This window comes from Hirundo rustica, chromosome 8 (assembly GCF_015227805.2).
Source record: "Hirundo rustica isolate bHirRus1 chromosome 8, bHirRus1.pri.v3, whole genome shotgun sequence".
Lineage (NCBI taxonomy): Eukaryota > Metazoa > Chordata > Aves > Passeriformes > Hirundinidae > Hirundo > Hirundo rustica.
The window spans coordinates 11,116,154-11,136,507 of NC_053457.1; the positions used below are offsets into that span (position 1 = coordinate 11,116,154).

At 38.7% G+C, this 20,354-nt stretch overlaps 1 long non-coding RNA gene across 1 annotated transcript in view; it reads right to left on the minus strand.

Annotated features, from left to right (window-relative positions):
* Positions 1 to 4,585: 4,585 nt before the first annotated feature.
* Positions 4,586 to 20,354, minus strand: part of LOC120755949 (uncharacterized) — a 53,692-nt gene continuing 37,923 nt past the window's right edge. The window contains exons 2-5 of the long non-coding RNA XR_005701946.1: positions 13,186 to 13,318; positions 12,777 to 12,874; positions 11,835 to 12,000; positions 4,586 to 4,702 (exon numbers count right to left, since the gene is read on the minus strand). This is a non-coding gene — a long non-coding RNA (uncharacterized LOC120755949). The remainder of the gene's footprint in view (positions 4,703 to 11,834; positions 12,001 to 12,776; positions 12,875 to 13,185; positions 13,319 to 20,354) is intronic.

Here is a 20,354-nt window from a genome sequence, read left to right on the forward strand (position 1 = left end):
CAGGCCAGGGCCAGAAACAGCGATGATCCCCTCTCTGCTGCCTTCAGTCCCCCAGTCACTAATGGCAGCACGGAACGGAACGGAATCGGGTTTTTATCCGCTGAAAAATCAAACCACTGCACCTACCAATCCCTGCGTACTGCTTCTGGGAGAATGACACATTGCAGCTATGATCCGTGGTCTACAAATAAAGCTCCGTGAGAACTATTTACTTCCCCCCCTTCCAAAATCTACCTAGAGCAATCGGCATTTCACACACGTTTCCAACTATTGCGCTGATCAGCTAAGGCGCAGATCTGGAGGAGGAGATGAATTGCAACAATATAATAAACAGGGCACGGGAATGGATACAAACATCACTTTTGTAGCTCTCCTGTGAATTGAATGGATTCTTGTAAGCTTTTATTTAACAAGCAAGTAGCATGAGTGGAATGAAAAACTATACGATGATTTAACATACTTCTGAAATACTAACGCTACTCCAAATGCTTCCTTTCCCCAACTTTTTTTTTCTTTTCTTTTTTTTTTTTCCCCTTAGTGAGCAGATTTCGGTCAGGTGGATTACCTGGTTTAGCTGCAGGCTGTATTTCATGCTAGAAAAGCAGAAAACACCCAGGATGACGTTAGTGCAGAAAGAAGTGCTGAGACTGTAATGCCCTCTCATTGTAATGGACTATTAGTGCCGAAACATTACCCACTTCCGATGGCAATCAGCCCGTACCTGCTAATTACCGGCACATATGGGTGTCATGTTGGCTTTTGCTACTTGATTTAGTTAGATATGTACACGGGGCTATGAAGGGATCGTTAGAGGAAAACAGCAAAAAGTAAATAAGACGGTTTGTAAACGTTATTTTTTTCTGTTATAGCTCATTGGCATCACCCAATTCTCGTATGTGAGATACGTATCAGAGGTGTCAAAATGGGAGGACGACAAAATTAAAAGCAAAGAATGGCTTAATGCATTAAAAAGGAGAAAAAAAATAACAAAGGCGAGAATAGCTTTAGTTTCACTGTTTTATGTCAATTGTGCCAGCTTTCTTCCCTTCACGGGATATCACTCATAGCTGTAAAAGTCTTTGGTGAGCAGTCCCATATTTATATCACAGAGAACCTGTAAGACACAGCAATCCTGCCTCAATTTCTCACATTTCCTGAATCATCAGATGAAAAGAACAAAACATTAAAAAAATGTGTGAATCCTACCGCAATAAGAAAATATCACAGGACCTCTAACACTAGAATTATTACAGCTGCAACACTAGCTGTTGTCTGTTTACATTTGCAACAGAAAAGGACAGTAAAAAGGAAGTTTTATGTGGTTTTGGTGCTGTTTAGATTTAGGCATGAAGGCTTTTCAGCTGTCATCTCTTTAGAAATGGCCTGTCCTAAAGACTTACACATTTCATTGGGACACAAGGCAGGCCAAGACTATTTATTCTTCCAAAGTGCCACAATACTATGCTGAAAGTAAAGCCATGCAGAAATGGTAACGTTAAATACAGCTTACTGCAAGTGCAGGAAATATTTTTGGATTTTATTATCTGTACCTCTGAGGATTTCTACCAGAAACCTACTGCTAGGAAAAGAGAAAAAACTTGCTGATATATCACAGCATTACAATTGTGTTAGTTTGTGAAGCGTGTTTGGTAACCATGGGTACTAAACAATTTCATAAGGATTTCACATAATCTAGGAACTATAAATAGACTTGGGAACAAAGCAGGAGCTTAATGTAATATCCACAGGTTGGGAAGCAAAATATTCTTTGTAACATCATTTATTTCTATGTGTTCCAACAAGCATTTCTAAGGCATTTCTGCAAATACCATAATTTCTTTTTTGGTGCATATCTTCTTTTCTAGCTTATCCTGCCCTTCACTTGTGCCTGGATCAAGCTAGCCTGGGTGATAATGAACTAGGGAGTAATAATAAAGCCTCACTCAATTTATTTAAATTTTAGAGGAAAGTGTGAAGAATAATGTGTATTAACCAATGCTAAGGAAATTTAACCAGGTGAAAGATACATGGAATAGAGTATTTGTTCCATGTTATAAGTTTGGGGTTTTTTTTTAACTCTGTACACTTCCCTAAAAAAAGAACCGATTTTCTCATGAAGACAAACCGACAAATCAAGTTGGCAGTTCACTACCCAAATTTTGGATGAGTCAACGTGAAGACAATTCAATTAATCAATTAATTAAACTCATGATCTAAAGCATTTTAAGACAAAGCTAACAACAAATTAGTCTCAGCATTGCAGCTCCTGAAGAGAGCTTAGAAATTCATGGTAATACAGAGAACTGTGCTTTAACAGAACAGTGGCTGCTATAATTATGACCTCTATTCATATTTCAGCATTCTCCTTCATCACCTTCACCTCTCCTTTCAGTCTGTGTGCTTTGAGAAGAAAAAGGACTTGTAGGTTTTGGGGGAGATTTTTCTGGTGTCAACAGAGAAAAGTAAAGCAGCATCTTGTTTCAGGGTTACTCTGACACCCCATGATGAAAACGTTTCAGCCTCACAAGCTGAATCTGTTGTCAGCTTTGTGAACGTTTTTGATGAGCTGCTTACCCACATCTTTATTCAGCCTTCTTTCCTTGCAGTATAGCAAAACACATCTATATTTTCTATAAATGAACTCTCATCAAATCACAGATCCCTCAGACTTGATTTTAATACAGGCTTCAAGCCTAACCAAGACAACTTAATGGGGTCTGTGGCATAATATTCAAACTCAGCTGAGAATTAAAGTACTAATGCAGTGGGACTTCAACCACAAGCCACAGTTCAAGTTCTCATAATTCATCATCTGTTACTCAAATCACTCAGGGCTCCAAGGCTGTGGCTAGGCTGGGTGAAATAGCTGGCAGCAACACTTGCGATGAAAACAAAGCCTGGGAACACACAGAGCCAAATCCAAGAAAATGCTCCAGCAGTTCTTCCCTGTCAAACTAATTGGTGTGTGCTCGGTTTTTAATGAGAAATTCGTGATGAATTTAACACAAATGGCTATTTTCTAAAGGCTAACTAGCATATGGATTTATACTTGTAAAACTGGAGCTAATTATAGATTTTTTTCATGGTTTTTGGCTAAATTTGTGATTAAAGTGGAAAAATATGCACAATACAACATTAGGGCAAGAAGTTTCAGTTATTAGATTTCTTATTTTAAAATTAAAGTCAGAAACAATCTTTTCTAGCACTGGCTGGTCCCCATCATCTGTGTAGCATTTTAGTTGTTTGAAGAAGATTTTCATTATTTACCTGTTAGTATTTCAGAAGTTTATAATGTTGAGGGTTTACTTGGACTGTGCCCACAGGGCCAGCCCAGTGGATGCCCCAGGGGCTCCAGGATACACACTGGGGCTTCTCCAGCCTCGGCACCTCAGCAGCCAGCCCAGCTGGCAGGGCTGCAGAGACCCTGCCCAACTGCCCCAGGAAATCCACTCCTGCTGGGCAAACCTCTTCTGAGGGAGAGGGGGAGCTTGCACAGAGTGAAACCTGAGATTTCACAGGAGAAGGCCGGGAGCACCACTGCCATCCCCCTCCAGAGGTGCCTGAGTCTCTTCCCAGCAGCCTTAGTGCTTCCCCAGATGTGCCTGGGATTGAAGTTTGGATCACTAGATCCAAATTGATAAATTACTTGCAGAAATTACTTTTTCATGCAACAATATCTTTGTGATCACAAAAAAGAAATCTTCTGAGAACAAAGGTGTTTAAACAAAATATTTCCATATTTTACTCCAAAATTGCGCTGGCTTTATATTCATTAATAAGCATCCCCATCAAGGGTCGAGCTTGTTTTTCAAGATATTATTGCAGTTTAGTTCCAGGACTGAAGTCCAGTGGATAGAGGGCTGAAAATAATTTTTCCTATTTTTTTCTCTCCCTCCACCACCCTGATGCTGCCCAAAGGAAGTCTGTGCAAAGGACCGGGGAAAGAGAAGAGTATTCTCTCATTGGGGATTTTGCCACTCACAGCCTCTTGGGTTTGACAGGCTATGCCACTACTCCATGCCTCAGAAAACCATTCCTTATCCAACAGCACAAGTGCAGATTTTAAGGCTGACTTCAAAATGTGAATTATTATGAAATCCAAGCATTGTTTAAAAGGAAACACATAAATAGCACAGCTTCCAGTATAGTATCATGAAAATCTGCCTTTCACAGAGCTAAGCTAACAAACCACTAAATGAAAGGAAAGAGATTACTCTCTCAGCTCTTTGACCAGGTACACAAAAGACAGTAACTGTGTGGAAACTTAGGGTTCTCTATTAAAATTTGGTTTTTTATTGAAATTCAAACTCAGAGTTTTCTCTTCCACATTATCCTCCTTGGGGTCTGTTTTGACTCTTCCAAGGGACAAGTGAAAATTCCACCACTGCTCTATTGAATTCCTGTTGCAAGGATGAATAACTCAAAAGGCTGAAGCCGCCTACTGTTGCTGTGGTTACCAAATTTTCCCACCCACTGAATCTGCGTATCAGTTCTGTTCCAGTCTGCATATTTCAAGCTTCTGTTACTGATAAATGTTTTCTTCTTTTCTATCTGCTATAATGCAAACAACAAAGTATTGTTTACCTTTAAAGCAGTCTTTGACTTCCATCCTCTGTGTAGTGTCCCATGCTGCGCTCGCTTCTCACCTGTTATTCATTTCAGGGGGTTCCACTGATTCCATCCAGCTCCATAATTCCAAAACCTACAGAAAATACCCCCATTTCTTGCAGTGTAAGGAAATGAATTACACCCAGCAGAGGACATGGAACACCTTACTACCACACATCTCCAAGGATGTGCACCCTTGAAGGAATGACATAACAGAGAAGTCTGATATACTGAGCATGTACATATTAATTGTGCAAAACTTGTAGGGCTCGTGCTTTAAAGAAGCACCAGACATTCTAAACATAGGAAATTAACTCTGAAATGGGGACACTTTTTCTTCCTCCTTCTAAAAATCCTTTTGGTGAGCACCAACACCAGCAGCAGGATGGCACTGCTCCTCTGCACTGTCTTAATAAAACTGGACATTGTTTTACACAATTCAAATCAGCAACTTTCATCCAGGGCGAATGTGTGGTTGGACCAAAGTACAAAGAAGTTATTGATGCAAAACCATATCATAAGGTCATTCCTAGGTTCCATTTCTCCACAGATGACAGCAAAACCAGTAGAGCAAGATTTTGATGATATCAAATAGCGTCTTTGATATTGTATATGCTTTGTAATTGCTCACTTCTGAAAAAAGCACTGCCAGTCCCACTAGGAAACACACACAAGTATTCATCTAACATAAAAGTGCAACAACTTGGAGACATAAAATGTTTGAACAGCAGTTCCTTGCCTGCACCCCTCCTTGTAATTTTTCTCCATAGGGCATATACGCTGTTTGAAGCACTTTCTTTGGTTCCTTTAAGATTAGCAACAACTGTCCAGAGCTTTTAAAGTGAAGCAGGCTCTCAAATCTTTTCAGGGTTTAATCAAAATTCATGTTACTTAATTTTAAAATACTGGGTTTTAATTTTCCTTTTAAAGCAGTACTTTAAATTTAAGGGTTTAGACCCACAGGACTTTGTTTAAAGATTTTGCATAAATTAATTCAAAGGGAAATTGTTGACCTTAGGTTTTTGGTTTGGCAGAGAAGAAATAATTTTAACTGTCATAATGCAAAACCTATGTAGTTAACTTTAGTGCAATACGAAGAGCTCAGCAAAATGCATTTCTGACTTTGGAATACAGATAAGCCCACCACTCCAATCACGGAAAAACACAAACCAAGACAAAGTAACCCCAAAAAGGAACATATTTTCACCACAAAATTAGAGGTCACAGAACACAGAAGCAAATCACAGAATTGCTGAAGACCTCTGTTTCCAGCACAGCTGCTACAACAGAGAAGGAACCTGGCTGATAAACTCCCAGAAACCTTTGACTGAATGAATTAGAGCCTTCAGGGTTCACACTATGTATAAATTAACGAAGTCTATACACTGTGGGGAAAGATTGGCCTCTGTTTGCCTTCTGTTGACTGAGAGTGCCGACTGTTTCCATAAGGCACTGAGAAAAGAGCACATCAATGATTTTAGGAACCTATCAGTGGACATCCTGGAGCTTCAGGGTCCCTGCCAGGACATCAAAGCAAGCCATTCTCAGGAAGAGAGCAATGAGAGACCCCTTCAGGGCCAGTGCTGCTGCCCACGTGCCCACTGACACTCGGATCTATTTACTGCATCACAGAGCAGATCCTCCACACCTCTGGGGCTTTTGAAAAGCTTGGCCTGGTGAGTTCCTGTAAACCTGTCCTTTCACACCACGTGCTGACAGACTTTAGATGAAACAACATTTGGAACAGCATCGTCATTTCCCTCGACTAACTGATACTCTCAATTGCAAAGCCAAGATGATGAGCAAATGACACAAGGACTGGTCCCAGAGAGTGAAAGCAGCTGAGTGGGACAATCACAGAGAACTACTGAATAGAAATGGTGCAAACATAAAAGGGCATTCGAGGGTTTCTAAACTGCAAAGGCAATGAAACACAAGATTAAGGGAGGTCTGATTTGGAAAATTATGCTGCTGTCATTATGCTACAAGATAAATCCTTGGGATGCTGCTCCCACCTACCTCCCACCCCTCTGGAATAAATAAACCTCTATAAATTTTAGAAACCACGTAGAAGAATTAGCAAGCGTCAATAGTTGTACAAAGAAAAAGGACAGACCAAGCCCAGGTTTCCCAAATTTTCCTAATGAAGCCTTGATTCACTGTATTCAAAGAACAGCTGTCTACTGAAAACTAATAATTTTTTATGTCGTATCTGCCACTGTATGTTATTTCACTGGTGATAAATCAATGCATTTAAGGTGACATTAGCAGAAGACTGATTTTTAATTTCTGTTTCAAAGAAAAATATGCAATTTTAATTCTGTTTATTTTTGCAGTGCCTTTTTAGCTCAGCTCTGATAGAAAGGAAATCAGACATTTGGATAAATGAGCTAGGTTGATTGAATATTGATAAGCCAATTTTTAATTTATCAAGGTTATCTAGAGGAGCTGACCTGACGCTGCATACTAACAAGAAATATCAACACACTAATTGGTGTGTACAGTGAAATATTTCTTTGGGGAAGGAGCTCTGGAAGGACTGGGATTATTAAAACTAGAACCATACAATGGGGATAGGAAGGGACTTCCTAGGGGGAAATTAAAAGCAGGTGACAAGTGTGACAAAGAGACTGAGATGGATAGATGGCAAATTTTGTATTTTGCACGGACTGCAACACAAAAACTGTAACACATGAGTCTGGATAAGAGAGAGATCCTCTGAGATGAGTGCTTCTACTTTGTGAAAAGTAGAAGCAAAATGGCACAAATAATGCTAATGTTTAACTCCTCCAAAATTTCACAGCAAGCCAGGTAATTGTTACAGGCCTGGCAATACACACTCCACATTGCCAAAAACCTGCAAGGCTCAGCAGCCTCCTAAGAAAGACAATGCCCAAACATCTGAGAAGAAACAAGTGAGCATTATTTTTCAGTCTGGGGATTCAAAAACAAGCTAAGTGTACCGCAGCAAGAATGCCAGAGGAATATGTAAGATTTTGGAAAAAAAGGGCACTGATTCCCCTCCTGAATCATAGCAGAAATTTAATAAAATTGCATTTTATAGGAGCACTGGACCAATAGCAGAAATTCACGCTTGTTCATTGTAGATAAATAATTAGAATCCTTAATTTCACAGATTTATCAATAATTTAAAAGCTATATGAGACTCAGGTGAACATCAGTGTGGGCAGGAAATACTAGAAATAAAGCTTTTTACAGGATTTCTTCCTCTTGTGAAGCTAAAAGTGCTGAAACCTAACTTAAGAGCTTTGTGCTTTATCTTCTCCTCGCTCCCAGTGCCAGCAGCAAGCACTGGAGCTGTGGCAGCTCCCCCTGACCCTGCCTGACCCCTGCCAGGACAGTCCCAGCCAAGGTGTCTCCACCCTGACTGCTGGGAGCACCGAGAAGGAATTCTCTGCATTGAGATCTGATTTCACAGATGACTTCCCTTACTCATGCCCTGCATAAAAGAAGAGCGTCTGTTGTAAATTTCCTTTGTTAATATTAATTTTTACATCTTTTCCAGCCCTGCAAGACCTTACTTTTCACAATCTTTCATCTGTCCCATGAAAGCACACGGCAGTTGGATATAGATAGCGTCCTCCAGATGTTACAATTTTACTCCTTTCAAAAATTCCTCTAGTGCATTTCACTAGCATTCTCTCAGTTCCATCATTTGCAGCAGATTAATGCTCTAGCTCCTTTATGCTTCAGAGATAGGTGCAAAAAACATTCTTAGAATTTTCCACCACACGGGAACATCATTAGGCAGGCTCAAGAGGATCTCTGGATCTCCCAGCTCCAGCAGTGCGCTGTTCATGGTTTCACTGTTCCACGTGCTCCTGTCAGAGCTACTCCCCAGTCTGAGGTACATGCTTCATTCATGGCTTTTATGATTCTTCACTGATCTAAAATAATATCTCCAGCCTCTGTTAACTTTATCTCCCGTTAGGAGTTTCCTATTCGCCTTCCAGGGGCAAACTCTTTTACACCTTGTACATTTGTCCTCGGCAAGTTTGGAATTGAATTCTTTCATCTACAACTTCACAACAGGTTACAGTTCAGCACAAGTGACACTTTACCTACTCATACTTTATCCTCCCTTTAGGACACCATCATTTGTAGTATCTGCTCTTTTACTCCCCTCTCCTTTGCACTTAGGGGACCCACCCAGCAGGACACAGACTGATATCAGGCCATTGAAGAGCTACTTTTTGATACTATCTTAGCACCAGACACGATTTCCAAAACAAGTTAAAATAGAGTTATAAATCCACTGTTATTTTTAAAAGCTTACCTTTAGATTTGCATACAGAAAAATTGCATCTCTTGATTTTTCTGAAAACACTGATATGTCAGAGGGTCACAAAGAAACGATCTGGTGTGTTTCCTACCACATAAACCCTGAGTCCACCCCAAAACTCCAAGCCAAATATTTGTAATCAAATTCTCACCTTTCAGCAAATAATTATCAAACAGGTTATTAACATAGGGAAAATTTGAGACAGATTTGTTGCACTCAATGCATTATGAATATACCCATCAAAGTCATGATACCAGACTAAATTAATTATACTATTGTAATTTAATAAAGGAAAAAAAGGACAAAAAAAGTTTAAAATTTTTCCAGTTTCTGTAAAATATTTTATATTAACACATTTTTTTTGTGCTTGCATAGGATATATGTTTTTAACTTTTCAGCTGTGAGACTTCACTGACGTAAGTTTGCATTGTCTCATTCCTTTCAGAGAGAATGCGGTGAGCGTGATGAAGCTGGAACTGACAGAGGCGTAATCTGCATTTGATCTCCTCTGAATGACCCATACTTCTGCTGTGGTTCAATTCCTTTTATCTCTTAGGCCATATTAATTGGAAATAGAAATCTGAAATATTAAATTGATAACGCACGGCTTTTAATTTCCTTCAGACATTATCATCGTGCATCGATGTGCACAGCTCGGAGGGTCTGAGAATCCGTGTGAATTAATGATGCATCTCCATATCCACAGGATAAAGACGGACGGCTGTGACCACCTTTACATCTGATACTATTAGAGCCTCTCCAGTGATAATCATTAACAAGGCTATTAATGAGAGCATATTTCCCTGAGGCCCTATGGGCGCTCAACATTGTAATCTAAATCTATACTCTCCAGAAACTCTATTAGAAAGCAATGAAGTAAGTCCCCGAACTATACAAAGGTTATCAGCCACATTATCTCACTGAGCAGAAAAGAGGAGGAAGGCTTCCTTCGGTGCTGGCAGTACAGAAAATTAAAATGTAGTATTTTCTCTTAACAAATAACTGTATCTCAAACACATTGGCTGAAAGCCGCAGTCCAGTGGCTTCAAGCAACTCATACTCAAACTCTTAACTTTCAGAAGATTGTGTTCAACTGAAATAACACAGTCCAGAAACTCATCATACAGATAAATACAATAATCTAATAATAATGTTAAAACCCCAATCCTGTTGGCTTGAAGTCTGTATCCCAACTTACACAGATTTGATTGAAATAAGAGCTACTGCAGTATTCAATTCCTCATTCGCCGGTAGATAAAACTACAGGTCAAGAAACAGAAGAATTGCTTTCATTTCAAAGTGATTCTATTATAAAAATATACTCATCAATCTATTTTCTGTGAAACTGGTTTCACCTCAGGCCTAACAGGGATAATCATTACCATACAACAGGCGTCTGAGGTGGCAGCTTCAGAGCAGCAAACATTGCAGACAAAAACAGACAGTTCCTCCCAAGTCCTGATTCTTATGGCAAGAATGAAATGAAAGGGCATCACTGCTCAAATCTCTCCCCGATCTAATCTGGGAGGAAGCACAATTTCAGACTCCTGCACTGTGTCCTTCATCTGGGTTAAATCAAAAGTTTGCTGGAATCAACAAAATATGAAGTCCTAATGAAAATGTGCTTTTGAGGAGGAATATTTTATTTCTTAAACTGCCCAAAGCCCATACTTAAATATTCATTTATTATCATTTAAAAGTTCTTCATGGAGGCAATGTTTCCCAGAATGTCAGCATCATGTAAAGCAAAATAAATTATGCCCAAAATAAAAAGGGGAAATGTGGATTGGTGTATTGAAGCCGTGGGTAGACACTACAGAGAAACATCCCTATACCCTTCAAGTTCATTACTAAACTGGCCTCATTTTACCACAAATCTGCCCAGGCCATGGCGGATTTTGCTTTTGCAGAAAAGCATGCATTTGTCTTAAGGCACTACGGAAGCTGAAAGACAACTGTTTATAAATTATGTTTAAATTGCTCGTGCTGCAATGCAAATATAAACACCTCAAGAGTTATCACTGATCATTCAGTGCTTTTAGGATTACGTCTTTTTCAGTCCTAGCAATAAAAAAAAAATCTATTGATATTTAGAAGCTATTTATCTTCTTCACTTTATGCACCATGAGAAGATCTGACAGGAGACTGTTAGCACAGGTATTGAATACTAACACCTCTTCATATTTGCATCATGCCCATAACAAGCTCTGTGCTTTCTTAGCAAACTGAGATGAGAAATAATATAATCTAAGATTCTTTGGTTTTTTTTCTATGTATCCTCTGTTAGAAACAGAAGAGTGAAATAGGTGAACCTTCAGTTCCACCCCATATAGCAATTTCTGTCTCTATAAATAGGATCTAACTTAGAAGGTCTTTAAACCACTTCTGTTTCCTCTTAAGTCTCTCTCAGATGACCTGGGAGATTACACACAATACTTGTGTCTCTACTTAGTTTCCTTAGCCACGTTAAAATTTCAAGACTTCTTAAAGGGGAAAATATGCTTTAAAAATCCACTCATTAAATACTGCTCTAAGCTGGAGGAAAAACCCATTTTGTAAACAGTCGTGTTCAGGGTGTCTTAACTTCTGAGCTATTATTACTTTTTTAGAATTTAACATTTAGGAACAGAGCTTGAAATTTCACATAATATGTTATAATTTACTCAGCGATCATCAAGGTCACTCCTAAGCAACTGCTCAAGAAATATTATCTACAGAAATGTAAAGCAAGTTCTGTGTTATAAAATACAATGAAACATTTTAAAATCCAAATCCCTTCCCTCCCTCTCCAAGGGAACAAATTATTTTTTCCTGGAAACCAGCATGCTGTTAGATTCAGACTCTGTTTGCCAAATCTGAGTCTGAGTGAATGTTTCACAGTGAAGACATAATACCTTGGAAAGAGAAAACACACATAACAAACCTGACAAGAACAGCAGTGCACACAGGGCTTAGCCATGGGAACGAGTACTGTGCCAGAATTAATCTCATCCAGAAAAGTACAACTCCTTCATGTTCATCTCTAGTGCTTGCCAATGATGCTGACAACTTCTAACATGAAGTAGTATATTAAGAGCTTTTCTGAAAACCTGCAAAAAAGATTAAAGGATGGTGATAAGTCTCCTCAGACTCAGCTCAAGCAATAAATGGCAGCGAATTTTCTGAGACACACTGAAAACACTGTATCAGCACACAAAGGTGCTTGATCCACATTTGTGATAATTCACAGGAAAACCTGAATTCCAAGTTCTCAGTGAAATGTATATTTCCTGGTATATTCAACAACCCACAGGGTTTAACAACGCCGGCTCATCCTTTATTGCACAGGCTGAGAAAAGGTCAGGCAGAGCTCTGCACCAACACTTCTGCAAACCCAGTTGAATTCAAAGACTTAACAAAAGCATTTAAAAAACCCCAGCAAAAACAGCCCAGAAAAAAAAACCCAACTTACTCCATTTTTACTATGCATAGCATATAATTTTTTCTCATAGACTGAGTGGTATTTGCTTCTTTTGGAAAATCAATTTTTTTTTATTTTTAGTGGCTAGAGGAGCCTCTGCAAACTGCCTGAAGCAAGTTTTTCCTATGTATAAGCATCAGTTTAAGATCTTCAAATCTAAAAAGATTTATTGAATCATCATTGCAAGATCATTTTACATGCACAAAGGATGCCTTCCAGTTCTATTTCAAGAAAAGCACTAACTATTGTCTGTTTGCAGGACCCAATACACCGCTCAGCAGTCGACCAGTGCATGACTTGTACTACTGAGCCATCTCCTTGAGACTTGGCATCTTCTAAACAAGACAGTCCTTGGCAGGATCTCGGCTTTCAGGGTAATAAAATAACACAGGGGTTTCTAATTACCTCTGGACAGTTAACCTTCATGGATTGTTCCACGACTCCATCACGTCAGTGTTTCTGGAAATCACTCATCACAGACAACCTCTCCAAACAGTCTGACCCTGCAAGACAGGAGAGAGGGCCATTTTAGTGACTTAGCGATAACAATGAGAATTATACAAAGTGCTGGGATGAAAAAGGGGAAAGAAAACTATATATATATATATATATATATATATATATATATATATATATATATAAAAGATGGAAAAGAGGAGAGAACAGAGAAAGTTTAAGTAGAAAGGCAAAACCAGGTAGAAAGCAGCAGGACGGGAAGAACGCTCAGGGGAAAATGTAGGAATAACTCTTCCTCTTGCTTCTCCATAAGCAGAACAGTAGCATGCCAAGTTTTCAAACCCAGATATATACCCACCAGGAAGCACTGTCCAATATCCTGTTCTCTATTCAGGGTCACTTCAGCAGTCAGGATCAGGCTTTTCCAGACTGTAAACTGCAGAGAAAACTAGTTTCCATAGACAATTTTTCCCTTAAGTGTGTAGATTTTGCTATAAAAGAAAAAAAAACAAACCCAAAATAGTTAAATGCATTTCTCTAGATTGGTCTTTCTGGAGCTTCTCACATGCTTTGTGCAAATCACTTGGCAGTCTATTTTGGCTAGAGGAGTTAGCTGGTTTTGGCAGCTCACAATCCCAAAAAAGCTTTCAGTAACTTTTGTTAACTTCCTTGTATGCAGTTGTAAATGAACCTTTTCTCCTCTTCTCAAGTCCCAGCAGTATGGGGGGCACACAGAGCTTCAGACAGGATAATATTTATCAAGGCTGTTGCTACAAATATTACTTTTACAGTCTTAAATGTCATCTTAAAATCTGAACACCTGCAAGTCTCCGATATGGTTACATCAATTTGCAATTCCTTCAGACAATGATAAACTGCCAAATCTGTTTGGTTTGTGCCACTTTCCTCTTATTTTTTGCTTTTTTAGAATCTGTGGCAGCTTTATGGGAATGCATTATTCCTTGGGAAATGTAAGATTTGCACAGCCTTTTCAGTGAAAGACAGCATTCACGAGTTCTATAAGCAGTAAAAAAAGAGCTGTAAACGGACTGAGCAATTTTCTTCCCAGTTTCAAGGTAAATAACAGGTAACAGGAGACGTGCAAAACTCACTGCAGATCCCCACATTGTTTTGCTTCTGGCACACACTTGCTGCTTTGTACTGGGGAAATGAAAGTTGCATCATCTTGAGTGCCTGATGAAATCACAAGGCAAGAGTGGTTCTCTCTTCTGTGCTGGGTTATTGTGATATCTTCCAACTCAGTGGTGGTCTGGAGCCACAGTTTCTGATAAGCTCCTGGCCATCACAGGGTACATATAAACTTTTGAATCTCAGAGTTGCTGCTATGTTTAAGCAAGTATTCCAGTTAAAATATTTGTCTTCACTATTTTTTCACAGTAATTTTCCAGGGAATTTCAGATACTAATGATGGTGCACCTTTCCAAGTCCAACAAAGGGAGATGTCAGACAGCACAAATCCCTCTACCAGATTGTGAGGTATGAAAACTTGTAACAGCCATGACTTCTGAGCCAAGAACTAAGCTGAAGTTTACTTTTGTCCAAAATCCAACCTTCATGGTACCCCAGAACTAAATCAAGTACAATGCCTATGTGAAAGTCTCCTGTGATTGCCCTGAAATTCTGAAATCTATAATGCAAGAGAACTTCAGAGAAGGATTAGAGTACTAATCTGGATCTCAGAAACACACTCCAAATACAAAGAAAAATATTTCCCTGAAGGCAGATGGCCTATTTTTCCATTCTCTTCCCATTTTTAATTATATAACTGATGCAAGAACTGACTCTCAAAGAGGACATAAATGCAGACCTACAGAAAAATGTCTTTTCTAAAACCACTTCTACACTTTTTCGAAGGAATTGGATTTCAGAGGATTTCTAAGATGAGAGCTACTTTTTAAAAATGAGGGGTTTTTTTATTCAACATACATCTAGAATTCTTGAAAACCAATCTTCACCCTAGCAACAAATTGCATCCCAAAAATAACTTCCTAGATAGGTAGCTTCTAGTGTTTCCAAAGAACAACTACAATGTGGCATAATTGCAAGGGATAGTTTGATAGTATACAGGATATAATTACATGGTATTTCATACCTGAGTCATCCTAGGAATAGAAATGGAAGGAAGCAGTAAAAATTATTCAACCACAAGCTTAAAATATTCTTGCCAATAAATTTAAACAGGCAACAATACACTTAACATATATGTGGCACAGGCAGCTCCTGGTAAATTATGAAGGACCTGGCAAATACTGTTAATTCCCTTGCACCTAAGTTAATTGCCGATTCCAGCAAGCAATCAGGTATGATTAAATTACATTTTTGGAAACTACCACATGGTTCAGGCTGAAGGAAGACAGCTTAAAATAGACCTTTGAAAGGTAGCACTAATTAGGCAAAGTCTTAATTCTACTCCTCTCAGCTTCAAAATTGCAGGGACAAATTCTCCTTTCAGAACACAGTGTGAAAAGCAGCTGTAATCACCAGGACTGTAAAGGTATACTGAATGCAGGGTTTAGCAGCTGTAATCACCAGGACTGTACAGGTATGTTGAATGCAGGGTTTATCTTCCATGGGAAAATTTATTTTGACTTCATTAATGCTCTAGAAAGAAGTATTCCATAAGCAAGAAATCAAGATTTTTTTTTTTCTTTTTTCCTTTTAAATGGGGTTTCCGAGTGCCTTAGAGCAGCAATCCTAATTCATTCAAAAGGCACTAACAGAGTTAAGGAATGCTGGAATATTCTGAAAGAAGGATGTCTAAGAAAATAGCTAAGCAAGCCGCATTACTTGCGGAGAGATAACAAGAACAGAGAGTAAGAAGATGGGAGGTCAGGAATCATTTGGAAAGCTGTTGTCAATAACTCAAAATACATGATGCTCTATATCACCCATTTCATAAATTGCCTCATCTCTCTATCTCTAACATCTCTACCAAGCCCGTTTTCCATTTTGATTAAAGTAACCTGTTCCTCACTGACTTTCTTAACACCCATCTCATTCTTCGAATTTTTCATAGTACCAAAACATGCCTCCCTTGGTCACCTCAGATCTCCCTCATATCTCTCATTTCCATTTCTAACCACATCCAATAAACTACTAATCTCAAAAAACCTCAGTTTTCACCACAGGAACCTAACACACGGCAAAGCCTATCCTGAACTTGAAGGAGCTCTTCCTTCTCCTGCTGTAAAAAACCTCAAGCTTCTGTACACACAGCACCAGGAAACGGACTGGAAAAAGATCATAGAACAGAAAAAGTGGGGTTTATGTCACTGAAAATCACGGAAGACAGCTTTGTAGGCCCAAGCTAGACAGTATAACCATGCTGTAATTATCATTATTAATAACAACAACCACATTTTACCCTGACTGGTGCTCCAGGTCACTGCATCCTACCTAGAAACAAGTGGCATGCACCTGAGGCAGAGAGAACTCTCAGTTCACACTCAGAATCTATCTAATGCCATGAGGTCTTTCAGGCTTTTGTAATCGCCAGGAAAATTAAAAAGTATATTTGAAGCCTTCAAAAAATGTATATGTTATGATCAGCAGTACTGTGAACACGGTGAACATTGAAGAGTTATAGAAAAAGCCAAGTGTGTATTTTTAATAATATACTGGTAATACCTTTCCCATTTTTCTCCCTCTGTGGAATAAAAGTTTTACCACACCAATACTTTGAGTAAGAGTTCATATAATTTAACATAAAGAGCTGGGAAATGTTAAAAGAAAACTGAAAATCTCTGGTTTTATGAGTTGTTCTAAGAGCTCAGGCATTTGGAAAGCAGCAGCAACCAACTCATTTACTTCATATTATATTTTCCCTCTTGCAGCATATAATTTGTTCATCAAATTTGTATTACTGAGCCCCAGAGTGGAATATTTCAGATGAAGACAGAAAGGACAAAGCGTGGGTGGATAGACACCAAGTGCTTGTACATGCCAGACTGCCTGATCGGTAAAAAGGCATTACTCATAAATGGGACTTCTGAGACAAATATTAGGCACAACTGCGCTTCCAGTCCTGTTAAAAGACAGACAGCCTCCACTCCATTCCAGGTAGGACTAACCTAAGTAGCACATTAAATTTTTTTCTGATTTCCATGACTCATCTAGCACTAGCAGAGGGCCTGATCTTGCAAGATATATCTTTACAAGCTGTGAACTTCATCCTGATGGGTCACATGAAAAAGCACTGATACTCCTACATTAAGCAAGATCAGTTACTTAACATAATTGATATGCTGGAGAGGGATCTAGAGGAATTCCCACGGGTCCCTTATGAAAATTTATCCATCAGACTGAGGGAAGAATGGATGGTGTCCTTGACTGTGGGTGAATCATTTTCCTTTGGACGCTTCTGAATCTTTTTCAGTACGAAGAATTTGTAAGTCCCATGGGTAAAAAAGTATTTGTGAAGACCTTACTCTTTGGGGTTTTTAATGGACTATTATCATCAAATGCCAGCATTTAGAAGCCAGTTGCTAGGAGAGAAAGATCTAGAGTCCCACAGGAAAATATTTCACCCTATACCTGCCTTATCTGCTAGAGGTTTAAATTCTGATTAGACCAAATTTTGATATTAATGAGGAACTTCCCTACTCGAGAATAAGCGTATGTTATCACTACAAATATATATTGATAGTGTCAATATACATTGATATATGCTAGTCGCCCTTCTTTAAAGGATATATAAATACAGACACACAAGAAATGGTTACACACATGCAAAGATACAAATAAATAGAAATAAACCGAGGGTCTCTTGCAGTGACATCATCTCTTTCACACTCTAAACCATTCTCACTTAACTTGTTGGCTAAACACTGTGAAAGTATTTTGGGCTTTAAAAGGTGTCCTGATCAGAACAGGAACAGCAACAGCAGTGGATGTGCAGTGGCATGAACACCATCACCAAAGAGAAATTAATCAAAGAGTCTGAGGAATAAAATTGATGAAGATATTTATTCAAATGACTTCTCTTTTTTCAAGTGCCTTCTTTCTACCTTCATAAGAAATACAGCATACCTCAATGTGCATGTGAAAAAGGGTGGAAGGGTAAAACATTCACATCCCTTTCTTGTTTCAAAGCCGATGTTCCCACATTAATTTTAAAGAACGCTATATATCAAAGTATTACGTAACTGTGATATCTTCCAGAAACAGCACTTGCTGTCAAGTTTACACACACAAAACACTATGGAAACTCAAAGAGAAACAGACAGAGAACGTTGCAGCTGCCTAATGAACAGGCATGTGTGATGTGTGTGCCCTCTGTCTCGATGAACAGCTCAGCCACAAGAGCATCACCACAGAGCGAGGCCGAAATTACAGAAAGCAATGGTAATCTCCAACAAAGTCTCCTGCTCTTCGAAATGGAAGTGATGGTATAAGCACAAGTTGCCTCTTGCTCTACCACAGTGGCTTTTGAGCCATTCATTGACAGCTAAAGTTAAAATTATGCATCCAAGCCAGTGAATTCCCTCTAATGAACAAACCGGACCAAACCAGCACAGTTACAACACTGTCTCCAATAAAGGCATGTCATAAGACACATAACTGCAATAGCAGCTTTGTGGATTCCAGAGGTACATCAGAAACATTTTAAAAACACACATACATGTTTATATAAATTATTCATCCTGTCATTTTATACCATGGGCTTAATGTTTGCTCTGCAGCAACTTCCTACGTTTTCCATAGTAATCTTATATCCCTATGAGTAAAACATCTCTAGGAAGTGTGCTTTTGAATAGGAAATGCTTACTGTTCTCAGTTTCTTCAAGGAACCCAAGAGACTGGAAAGTTTTACCGCTGAACCATCAGTACACATCTAGATGACATTGACCAATGGAATTTGGTTACCAGGACATTAAGGAAGTTGTGAGTTGGGTCAATCACGTACACACACCCACCCCTGCAGACTGAAAGTATCTGTACCTGAAACCAGGGTGTTTGCATTGCCAGAAAGCCCATAAGTGGGTAGGAATGAAAAACAGCTTGAGTCTTTCCTTCAACCTTATTTACAAAGAACACAGGCACAACAAAGAGGAAAAACTTGAAAGGTTGGCTCCTATTTTAAATCAGATTGTGCAACAAAGCCTGTAGAATTGCTATTCCAGTGACTTTCCTGAACACTGAAGCCTTGCTCTGAAAGTTAAGATCAGTATCTGTAGCTTGTAGCTTTTTTTTTGCAATTTGTGTTCGATAGAGATACCAGAAACCACTGCCTTGAACAATACCTGGTCTTAAAAAGGAGGATAACTCATTTGACACGGGGCTACTCTTCAACAATTTTTCAGTCAGTCACAAGGTTAGTCCACTTTATCTACACAACACTATACCTGAATTATAAATTAGGTCATACTAATTAAAAAAAAAAAAAAAAAAAGGCAAAAAATCTATTTAAAGCTAATGTCTAAAATGCAAATGTAACAGAAAGTTAGACTTCAATCATACATGTATTGTCTTGTGAAATACAACCTCCTCTCAGCAATTATTTTATTTATATTAGCTTAAAACCATTTATTGTGGACAAATTATCAAATATCACAAAACTGAAAGCAAACATTTGATTAAAATCATGGCAAAGAGAACTCTAAACTCTCCTTGCATGGTTTCATTTAAAAGCACTTTATCCCTATAATACAGGGGAATATTATCAGTAGAGCTCTTTGCTTAGGTAAATAACATTATTTTCCTTGAAGGTCCTTTAGGAACACCCCTGAATACACGTACATCCAGAAAGGCTTTTAAGTAAACAAGAGTGTAAGAAAGGAGTGGCTGGTGTCCCATGGCAGAAAGGTGTGGAACTGAACTGCAGAGCACATTTCAGTTCCTTGATGATGTGTGACACTGAAAAATGGCTTGTCTTAGCAAAACCAAGTTTCTTATCTCTTAAAGAAAAAAAGTAACACAATGACTAAGTCATCTTAAAAATTATTATATGTCATCTTAAAAAATCTCCACCAATCTGAAAAATTAGACTTCTGGAGAGGGTTCCAATTTTTTTAAATTCACTTAGAAAACAAACAAACAAAAAGACCACCAAAAAACCACTCCAAGGCACTCTCTTAGAAAACTGCCACCAGCAACTTATTTATCAGAGCATGACAAGAGACAAATACAAATATTAATCAGTATCAGACACTGATTTATTTATGTAGCAGCATACCAAAAAGGAATAGATCACCTAATAGCCACAGGTACTGCTTTTTGATTTTCTCCTTATTTGTAATGCCAAAGAACAGATAAAACCAGCTGCTTGAATCTATGCCATGGCACAGGGAATGAGGTTTAGATCTGTGTCCTTTCTAAAATATGTGCATTTTTGTCCCAGACTCCCATATGCTATCCTATTTGCTACCCAGTTAATCAACAACATCAATATATCCAGCCACCCAAAACTGATGCGTTTGAGAAAAAGAACTTCAGAATAAGCCCTTGAGCTAAAACGTTTGCTAGCTAGATAGTACTACGACTTGACAACCCACACCAAAATCGTGT